This window comes from Erythranthe guttata, chromosome 2 (assembly GCF_056151865.1).
Source record: "Erythranthe guttata isolate IM_541 chromosome 2, IM_541, whole genome shotgun sequence".
In the NCBI taxonomy this organism is placed as follows: Eukaryota; Viridiplantae; Streptophyta; class Magnoliopsida; order Lamiales; family Phrymaceae; genus Erythranthe; species Erythranthe guttata.
Genome location: NC_142534.1, coordinates 11,959,388 through 11,971,123, shown reverse-complemented (window position 1 = coordinate 11,971,123; position 11,736 = coordinate 11,959,388). Strand labels below are relative to the sequence as shown.

Genomic DNA, 11,736 nt, shown 5'->3' with positions numbered 1-11,736 from the left:
AGAGAGAGAGAGAGAGAGAGAGAGAGAGAGAGAGAGAGAGAGAGAGAGAGAGAGAGAAGAGAGAATAGAGCAAAAGAAAAAAAAGAAAAAAAAAAGAGAAAGAGAGAGAAGAAAGAACGAGACGAGAGAAGAGAGAAGAGAGAATAGAGCAGAGAGAAGAGAAGCGGCGTAAGATGACATGTTAAAATTTAGGGTTAGGAGTAAGGGTATAATTGAGATATTACCTTTATTAATTATCCAGGCTAATAATAAAAGGGGTTTTCTCTAATTATTTTTTGGAGGAAGATTTTCCTTACCTACATTTACTAGATGAGGGGGTTATTGCTAATATTCCCTTAAATCAATTTAATTGAGTAAACTACAAAAAGTACTAGCAAACGGCCCATGTGATAAATAAATTAGCAAAAATCCCCCTCTGAAATTATTTATATATCACACTGAGCTCATTATTCATTTGAGTGTTGACTTGATATTAAAAGACACAAATACCCCTGATGCTTTACAATTAATAAATTCTTATACTTTTTTAAACATTTTAGTTAATTTATTTTATTTATATCTTACTTAGATAATTTATTGTTCTATTTGTATATATTTTAAATTATCCCTACATCAAAAGAAAACTTAAATTCCATTGTTATGTATTTTTTTTATTTTGTATTTAGAAAAACATATACTTAATTTGATTACCAAAATTTTAATAATTTTTCAATTTAATTGTTTACTATTTTTTTAATAATATTTTAATTTCTAAACAATCAAATTAAAAAGAATATATATATATATATATATATATATATATATATATGTATATTTAGGGTCAATTTTGTCATTTCACATCTAAAAACAAACTACCAGTCGCGCATCCCGCGAGTGGACCACACGAAAGTCAATCATAGGAGGTTCTGTCTTTGACTAAATTTCACATGAGGTTTTTGGTAGTTTATTTATTACATGGGTTTTTACTATTTAAATATTATTTAGAGATTACTTTTTGAAGTTGTCCAATTTACTTCCTTTTTTCTTATAATGATTTGGCATTCTTTGAGTATCTTTCTTATAGTCTATAATTGGGTTTAGTAAATCATTCGTAATTTCACAAATATGCATTGTCTTTAGTGATCAGTTTTCAATAATCCGATTTTACGACACGCGTAATTATTATGTAAAAATAGGTTGTATAGTATGACACAATAATTTATTATGTACCATAGTGAATTTTGTTGTGTTAGATAGTAATATAGCAGATTAATGGGCTAAATAGTAATATAATTAATATTACCGTCAAAACACTATAGTATTAGTGTTTTTACAAAGGCAAAAAAATGATTCGTAAAAAAATATCAAAAAAGAAAAAAAAAAGTTAACGCTGCCATTGACCGCCAAACAATGGCTGCGAAAAAAAAAATCAACACCGCCGGTCAACAGCGTGACGAAAGAAATGTTTTCAAAAAGAAAAATGTCAATGTCGGAGACCGGCGGTCAACGACGACAACATTCAAAAATGGGTTATGGGTCGAAATTGAATAATTGGTTAAAGTGGAGTTAAATAAATGAGATAATTGGAGTATATTAAAATATAAAGTGTATTTTAGTATTTTATACACCTCTGAACTTTGTCTGAACTTTTTCGTAAAAGATTTTACTGATGGACCTAAATATGAATAAGTTGCCACCAACACATACAAATACCAAAGTATCAAAATTTACAAGTTACTAATTGAATTATTGTTGATAAGGTTTTTTTTTTTAAGAAATAAGAAATACATCTTTGCCCATGTTTCTAGGGTACAATAATAAGTAATCAACAAGGAGAGTTACACCACAAAATAGGAACATTTCATGTGAATCAAGAAGCTTCTCTTTTGCACAATCTTTTATTGTCTTCAAACTCCAACAAAACAAATCAAGAAAAGCAAATTGCACCAAGGAAAGTGGAAAGAAACCATAAAATTAACACTATCCGGTAAATTTTTAATGTTCATGGCGGTGTTGAGAAGTCATCCTCCAAGTAAGCTACCAAGAGAGGCTCTTTAGACTGCGAGGCTGAGCGGACAGACGGGAACTTATCTCCGGCAGCACATTTCAGATGGGCATCAAATCCACAAGATTTGCACCTGTAAAGTCATTGTCGCGAACCAACGCTCAAGCATATACCACATGAAAATGTATTGTCTGGATACGGGGATGATTCAGATGTTAGATTGAGCTTGTGCATCGTGTGCGATTCGTGCGTGATGGATAAAGGCAACATGGCACATAAAGATATGCAAATCAAAGTTGCAACGTTTGCAATGGTAGGAGAATCCTTTCCCCGTTTCGCCGCAGGCATCGCAAACTAAGCGGTACGCAGGCTTGATCATGAGGGTTAAATCGTGCTTCTTGTGTAAAGGGTGGCTTAATTTCTTGCGCATTTCGAAGCAGCTCTGGTGGAGGAAATAGTTGCATTTCGAAGCAGCTCTTGTGTAAAGGGTGGCTCGGTCACCTGTTTATATAAACAGCCGGTGTACGATCCGAGAAGACACACCAATACTGGATTTAAACCCTAACTTTGGGCCCATATTCAATTTAATTTTCATAATTTTTTTCATAAAAAAGAGTTCAATAAATGCAATAAATGTCACCACATATAAGAACAATAAATTGAAACAAATATTTTTTGATAAGAGAGTTTCTGATACCAATTAATCTTTTCTATGTCTTTAATTTACTTGATCCTTCGGTATTTATAATTTTCATATAAAATATAAGAGTCTTTACAAATAAGCCCATCATTGGGTACTTATTCATAAAGAAATTCAGACAATAAACTCTTTTACAAAAAAGTCCACACATAGTCCTGATTTTTGTAAAAGACTAAAATAGCCCCTCATACATTAATATGCTTCAATTTCATCCTTAATTTAATTTAACCTCAATTTGACCCCAAATTTCACAAGTTATTCAATTTTGACCCAAAACACATTTTTATGGACAAATTCGTCCGTCACCGCCGTTTTTTTTTTCCAGGTTTTTTCGCCGGTTTCCGGCGTTGACCGGCGGTAAACGTCGGTCTCCGGCGTTGACTTTTTCTTCTCTTTTTTCTCCTGATTTTTCAACCACCGGTTTCCTGCGTTGACCAGCTGTCAACATTGGTCTCCGACGTTGACTTTTTCTTTTTTGTTTTTCCTTTTTTTCTTCTGTAACATTTTTTTTCGTGTAAACAACAATATTGCTGTGATTGACATTAATATGAACTATATTACTGTCAAACACAGTAAAATTAACTATACTACAGTTTAACACATTAATATTGCTATATTAATCTCTAGCACAATAATATTAACACAACAAAACTCATTATTATTGTGTAATAGAGTAATATAACTATGTTGATTGTTCAACAAATGTAAACATAATAAAAAGCCAAAAGAATTAATATTACTGTGAGTGACAGTAATGTTATTATAACAACAATAATATTACAATAATATACAGTAATATTATTACGTTACTCCGTGAATAACTCAAACAAACAAAAAAATCCAGACAAAATAATAATATTGATGTGGTTGACAACAATATTACTATAACAACAGTAATATTACCGTCAACCACATGAATATTATTGTGTTTACAGTAATATTACAATAATAGACAGTAATATTATTATGTTACTCTGTGAATAATTCAAACAACACAAAAAACACAAAAAAAATAATAATATTGATGTTGCTGACAGTAATATTATTGTGTTTACAGTTATTTTACTGTCAACGACAGTAAAATAATTATGTTAACTTGTCAACAAATCAAACAAAATAACAAAAAATAATAATATTACGTTAATTTACCGTCAACGGCAGAACAATTATATAAATGTACTGTCAACGGCAGTACAATTACGTTAATTAACTGTCATTGACAGTATAATTACGTTAATTTACTGTCAGTGATAGCACAATTACGGTGAAAGGTATATGAGCGATTAAAGATCTCCAAAGGTACCAAATAGGCCACAGTACTGCAAAAAACAGACTTCTACAAAAATTGAAGAGAAACAAATAAATTCGGACGATCTTTGTTAGTTTAACATCCACACGAAAACACGTTACGCTCCTTGGAGTCCTTCAGGAGTAGATCTTGTAGCAACTGCGCTATATCCGCGTCAAATCCACGACGAGTCTGCATCTAACAACAACAAAAATAAAAATCCAAGGTGTCAATTAAAAAAAAAAATAGATTACGAAATACGAAATACATGTGGGATAAAAGTTGTTGTCGAACTTGAGATTCATCCGCAACCACTGCGGTCGGAAGCTGCTGAACGCGATTTTTCATTTGGCTTTGCACGCTTTGAGATGCTGCGAAACAATGCATGCAGTAAATGCATGTGACAATAAAAAAGAGCAATTGAAAACAAATTTCATTCATATATATATATATATATATATATATATATATATATATGCGAGGTGGATATTGTTAAGTATATATTTTTATACTTTATCGTACCTTTTTATTTGAGCTTTTGGTGTGATTTAACGATAATTGGTGGTTAAAAAGTTGATTTATTGTATATTAGGTATAAATTGAAGAATTTGAAAAGTTTGAGGTCAAAACTGCAAATTTGGAGAAAATATGGGCCAAAAGTGAAATAATCAAAAATATGCTGAAATTGGTTGAAAACAGGCCCGCACGGCCGTGCCAAAATTATCCTATTTTTGGCACGGCCGTGCCAAATGCTGAATTTGGGCAGAAGGTTCGGCGATTCTCGCGCGGCCGTGCGAGAATTGCACTGATTTTCGCGCGGCCGTGCCAAGTCACGCTGGAGGCAATTTTGGACTTTTAAACACACAAGGAAACCTAGAATCATCTACCAAGTTGGGACATCTATTTAAGCCCAAACCAAGCACGAATCAAGGGGGACTTTTGACACAACCTTGGAGCGAGAGGAGCGAGAGAACGAAGAATCGAAGACGGAGAATTGACAACTCTTCATCACAATTCTTCTTTTATCTATCTTTTCTTAATCTATTCTTTTTATGTTTTTATTATGTTTTTCGTAGAGAACATGCGTAGCTAAGTTTTTAATCTAGGATTTTATTGGAACCCTATGTGGGGATCGTGAACCCGTTTTCTTGAGATTATGCAATTATGATTTTATGATTATTTCTTATACTTGTTATGATTGTTAGTGCATGAACTTGATCAATTTATGTGCTTTATCTGTGATTATTGGGATTGACTCGACAGAGCTATTTTGATAATTAGACGGTAAGTATAAGAGCCTTCGAGTAGTTTTCACCGGATGAGTGTGTCAATTGCATGTGGTGTCGTAGACATACAGATATCACCTTAGGTAGCCATTTACGAGACTTGTTAGTTAATGCTTTATTCATAATTTGTTTGCATAGACATATAGTGAACCGTTTATGAATAATAGACTCATAATACACGCGACAGCGGGTTATGAGTGAATTAGTGTCTCGGGTTAATAATCATGAATCATATATTTCATAATTGAGGGGTTTTGGGTGAGCAATTCTTGCATAAGGGGAAGATAAAATCCTAGATCCGTTTTATATTGATATTTTCTCGTGATTAATTGCTTTCTTAATTAGTTTAATTTATTTAGTTAATTAATTTGACAACCCTGCGTAGGCTGGATAAAAATCACAATTGTTAGGATTTGGTACTTAGGATTAAATAATTTGCGTATTCCCTGTGGGATCGACATCCGACTCTCACGAGTCTACTTTACTACTTGTTTGCGATACGTATACTTGCGTGTTGGTATTTAGCACCCAACAAGTTTTTGGCGCCGTTGTCGGGGAATACGGCTATATTGTCTATTTATTCTAATATTAAATTTAAGCAATTTTTCTTACTTCAGCCATTTTATTTATTTTATTTTATTATTTTATTTGTTTTAGGTACTTTATATACGACAATGGAAGAAGAAAATAATCGTAGGGGCGATGACCAAGGGCGCCTACCGAATGCGGCGGGGGAAATCGTCAATGAGCAAGAGCAACACCAGCTAATTAATCCACCACCTCGTCAACGAGCATTGCATGAGTACACCGTTCCAACACTCAATGGGTTTCAATCGAGCATCCAACAGCCCCCCATTGAAGCCAACAATTTCGAAATTCGAGCGGGACTCCTTACTATGCTCCAAAACAATGGGTTGTTCAGCGGATTAGCTCACGAAGATCCACATCTCCACTTGGTCAATTTTCTCGAGACGTGCGACTCGCACAAGATGAACGGAGTATCGCCCGAAGCACTGCAACTCCGCCTGTTCAAGCACTCTTTACAAGGAGCAGCCCGAGAATGGTTACAAACTCGCGCACCGCACTCCATCTCGTCTTGGTCCCAATTAGCACAAATCTTCATGAACACCTACAACTCCCCAACAAAAACTGAGAGAATCCGGAGAGAAATACAAAATTTCATACAAGAAGCCGGTGAAGCGCTATTCGAGACGTGGGAGCGGTTCAAACAATTAATTCGGAGATGCCCGAATCACGGACTACAAGAGTGGCGCCAACTGCAAATATTTTACGATGGACTGCAAGACAACTCGAGGACAGTGCTCGACTCTGCAGCTGGAGGTATGTTCATGAGTTTGACCTACGACGAAGCATACGAGCTCTTGGAACGAATCGCTAGGAATAAATACATGCGAGCATCGGACCGGTCGAATAGCGGAGCAGTCAAGACGGGGGGAATTTTGGAGTTAGACGGAGTCACTGCAATCACGGCCCAATTGGAGAAGCTATCGAAGCAAGTAGCGGCTTTGCAGACTCAGCAAGTCCACGCAGTCCAAGTTCCCGACCAGCGCGTAGAAGAAACGGAGTCTCTGAATTATGTGCATGACACCAACCCACAACAGAGGAACCCGTACTCCAACACTTATAATCCGGGATGGAAAGATCACCCCAACTTTGGATGGGGAGGAAATCAGCAAGGACAAAGGCCAGCTCCCGGATTCCAAAGTCCGCCTCAAGCTCCACCCCAAGAAGTTGACCTCGTTGATATCTTAGCAAAATTCATGACGTCGACTCAAGCATCCATTCGGAACCTTGAGACACAAATGGGTCAACTTGCAACCCAACTAAATGAGAGGCCGTCGGGAGCACTGCCGTCGAATACGGAAGATCCTCGAAAGAGCAACATCGAGCAGTGCAATGCAGTGAGTTTGCGAAATGGGAGGCAATTAGAGGAAGTTCCTAAAAAGTCCGTTGCACCACCGCCTATTGTAGAGGAGCCCAAGGAAAAAACCGAGGTCGGGCCAAGCAACACAAAGATCACAGTAAGTGAACCTACTCCCAAGGTACCTTTCCCTCAACGTTTTCAAAACTCTAAGCTTGATATGCAATTTCAGTTATTTTTGGATTATCTTAAAAAGTTGCATGTTAATATTCCTTTTGTTGAGGCACTTAAGCATATGCCGAATTGGGTTAAGTTTATAAAGGAACTTGTATCGAAAAAGATGAGGCTTCCGGAGTGTGCAGCAATCATAGACCTCAATGAGCAAAGTAGTGCTATCCTTGCAAATAAAATTCCACCGAAGCTTAGAGATCCGGGCAGTTGTACCATTCCATGCACAATAGGTACTAGGTATTTTGGGCGGGCGTTGTGTGATCAAGGGGCGAGCGTAAATTTAATGCCTTTATTAATTTATGAGAAATTGAATTTAGGAGAAATTAAGCCCACTTCCGTGACCTTGCAGCTAGCCGATAGATCTTTTACTCACCCTTTAGGTATAGTGGAGGATGTATTGGTCAAGGTAGATAAGTTTATACTCCCGGCCGATTTTCTAGTACTAGACATAGAGGAAGATGAAAATATTCCCCTTATCTTAGGACGCCCCTTCTTAGCAACCGGTAGGTCAATTATTGATGTAGGAAAGAGAGAGCTAAGAATGAGTGTGGGGGAAGAAACAGTGATCTTCAAGGTGTACCGGGTGGATGAAAAGCCTATTACGGCTAATGGATGTTATCTTCTTGATGAGGTAAGTGATTCTAAACTTTTTCCTGTTAAATTACATGATTTAAATTTTTTTGTGGATACTAATGTGCATGTAGGAGAACAAAAGAAAAAGGTTGAGTTGGTTACAACACCTACTCAAAACACCGTGATAAAAGACGATGATGGCACGCCTCATGACATCAAGAAGAATAAATTAAAGGGCATTCCTAAGCGAACCAGTCGAAAGAAGAATCGGATCAACCCATTTATTCAAGACTTTCTCCAAAAGGAAGTTAGGAGATGGGTTCAAAAGCTAAGGAATTGAAGAGAAGGAACAAAGTCTGACTGAAGACTATAAACTTAGCGCTTCTCGGGAGGCAACCCGAGATTTTCGTTTTTTTTTATTTATGTTTCTTGTTTTATTTTATTTGTTTATTTTATAAGCATGCAAGCTAATTAAATAAGCAATTTTTTTTATTTTCAGGGGTCAAAGTGCAATTTTGCACTTCACACGGCCGCACCAAAAAAGGCTTGAATCCAGCACGGCCGTGTGGAAAATCGGAGAGGCTACTGCCCGGAATTCAAGTTTCGCACGGCCGTGCGGAAAACAGTTTAAAATCTCATACGGCCGTGCGAACCTCAACTGAAGCATAATAAAGGCGAGGGTGGAAGAGCAGCCCGGACATGGCCAAAACGACTTATTCAGGTGTATTCTATCCTTAAACTTCGTGTTAATTACATTGAGGGCAATGTAAATTTTAAGTTTGGGGGTGGATAATTACTTGTTTATGACCTTTAATTTTTTTAGTTTGCATGCCTTAGGATTTTTTTTTATTATTTTAGTTGTTTTAGTTTATTTATTGCTTTTAAAAAAAAAAATTGCTTGAGATAAATGCTTCGATGAATCATGATGATGAAAGATGGTCAAAACTGAAGAATTTGGAGAAGTTTGAGGTCAAAACTGCAAATTTGGAGAAAATATGGGCCAAAAGTGAAATAATCAAAAATATGCTGAAATTGGTTGAAAACAGGCCCGCACGGCCGTGCCAAAATTATCCTATTTTTGGCACGGCCGTGCCAAATGCTGAATTTGGGCAGAAGGTTCGGCGATTCTCGCGCGGCCGTGCGAGAATTGCACTGATTTTCGCGCGGCCGTGCCAAGTCACGCTGGAGGCAATTTTGGACTTTTAAACACACAAGGAAACCTAGAATCATCTACCAAGTTGGGACATCTATTTAAGCCCAAACCAAGCACGAATCAAGGGGGACTTTTGACACAACCTTGGAGCGAGAGGAGCGAGAGAACGAAGAATCGAAGACGGAGAATTGACAACTCTTCATCACAATTCTTCTTTTATCTATCTTTTCTTAATCTATTCTTTTTATGTTTTTATTATGTTTTTCGTAGAGAACATGCGTAGCTAAGTTTTTAATCTAGGATTTTATTGGAACCCTATGTGGGGATCGTGAACCCGTTTTCTTGAGATTATGCAATTATGATTTTATGATTATTTCTTATACTTGTTATGATTGTTAGTGCATGAACTTGATCAATTTATGTGCTTTATCTGTGATTATTGGGATTGACTCGACAGAGCTATTTTGATAATTAGACGGTAAGTATAAGAGCCTTCGAGTAGTTTTCACCGGATGAGTGTGTCAATTGCATGTGGTGTCGTAGACATACAGATATCACCTTAGGTAGCCATTTACGAGACTTGTTAGTTAATGCTTTATTCATAATTTGTTTGCATAGACATATAGTGAACCGTTTATGAATAATAGACTCATAATACACGCGACAGCGGGTTATGAGTGAATTAGTGTCTCGGGTTAATAATCATGAATCATATATTTCATAATTGAGGGGTTTTGGGTGAGCAATTCTTGCATAGGGGGAAGATAAAATCCTAGATCCGTTTTATATTGATATTTTCTCGTGATTAATTGTTTTCTTAATTAGTTTAATTTATTTAGTTAATTAATTTGACAACCCTGCGTAGGCTGGATAAAAATCACAATTGTTAGGATTTGGTACTTAGGATTAAATAATTTGCGTATTCCCTGTGGGATCGACATCCGACTCTCACGAGTCTACTTTACTACTTGTTTGCGATACGTACACTTGCGTGTTGGTATTTAGCACCCAACACGCAATCTCATCAATCAATCTCATCACGTGTTTTAGAACGTCAATGCCGTACTACTTATTACTCGTAAATTCGATTAAACACTATTCTCGCAAAGGGTTTAGTCATATTACATATTGTTTTTCTCTAAAAACAAAGGGAAGTAGAAACATTTTGTAATTTTAATATAATGTATAATATCAGCTCCAAATATTCTTTACCAGGTTCTTGGGGGTTTTCGCTATTTCTTGCAGCATTAGACCACTGACGAGAATATGCCGAAGAATCCCGGGATTTTACTTCAATTGTCAGGATTTTCGCACTTATCTTCCTCAAGTAATTCGACTGCAAGAGTACGGTGTGGAAGGAAAAGTTCAAGGCAAATTTATATATATATATATATATATATATATATATATATATATATATATATATATATATATATATATATATATATATATATATATATATATATATGTATATATATGTGAAGGAGAAACGATCACGAGTATACCTGACTTGTTGCTTCAGTGTACGACTTCGCCTCCAACATAACAGCTAGTCGTTTAAGTTCGTCTTCTCCAGAGAAAGGAAGAAACCTCTTGAGATACTCCATTCTTAAGTGTTAAAGAATATATGCAGCATTGAATTAAAAGTCACCTGTTAAAACCATGGTTATCGGATCGTAAAAATATCTCGTATCGTTTTGCTCCACGTCTCGTATTGTATCGTTATCGTATCGTATCGTATCGTAAGATATTTAATCAACTATTAAAATAGTAAAAAATATATATCTACATTATAAACATATTATAAATATTAATATAACTACTTATTTCAAAATAGGTATAAATTCAAGTTACAACATCATATTATAAAATACACAAAAATCATATATGTTCATCAAATAACATCATCTAAAAGGGTGTTTGGCTAGGCTTATAAGATGTTAAAACGAACTTATAAAATGTTTAAGAGCTATGTTTAAGAGCTATTCCAGTGTGTTAGGTAATTTTTTTCAAAAGATCTTAAAAAATCAAAATATTATATGCTACTAGAGAGCAAATAAGATTTTTTGTTAAAGTATCTTTGCCCCACCTATTTATTTAAGATCTTATAATGAGTAAAATAGCTTGTAAGATCACTATCCAAACACTTGAAAAAAATAATTTTAAAAGTAAGACGTAACAACTTATCAACTCTTAAAACAACTTATCAGATGTAAATAAGCTTAGCCAAATTCTCCCTAAGTTCAAATCCGAATACCTAATTTCTAAAATATTCGATATCCCATAATTTTGAATATCAGTGTCACTTTTAAATCGTCCTCATCTACCAATTTTAAACGATTGCATTCATCATCATCAATCGCAAAATCCAGCAAAAAAACGCCTCGAATTGGTCTTGAATCGCAAGAATCTATAGCAATTGAATTAGGGTTGTAATATTATGAGGATTGGTGAAGAAAATGAAGAGAAAAGTGTGAATTAGGGTTGGGATATTGAAGAAATCTGTTCTAAACCTTTTTTCGGAGCAGTTGACTGCATTTCTTGTTTTTTTTCTTCGTTTTTTTCATTTTTTTAAATATCGAAAATATCGTATCGTATTGTGATACAGCGATACGATACGATATCTCGCGATATTTAAC

At 35.4% G+C, this 11,736-nt stretch overlaps 1 long non-coding RNA gene across 1 annotated transcript; it reads right to left on the bottom strand.

The window, feature by feature from the left end:
- Nucleotides 1-4,010: 4,010 nt before the first annotated feature.
- On the bottom strand, nucleotides 4,011-10,705 carry LOC105969662 (uncharacterized). Its single transcript, XR_016030090.1, has 3 exons — nucleotides 10,603-10,705; nucleotides 10,310-10,433; nucleotides 4,011-4,343 (listed from the first exon to the last, which is right to left on the bottom strand). It is a non-coding gene; the product is annotated as an uncharacterized LOC105969662 (long non-coding RNA).
- Between the last annotated feature and the right edge of the window lie 1,031 nt (nucleotides 10,706-11,736).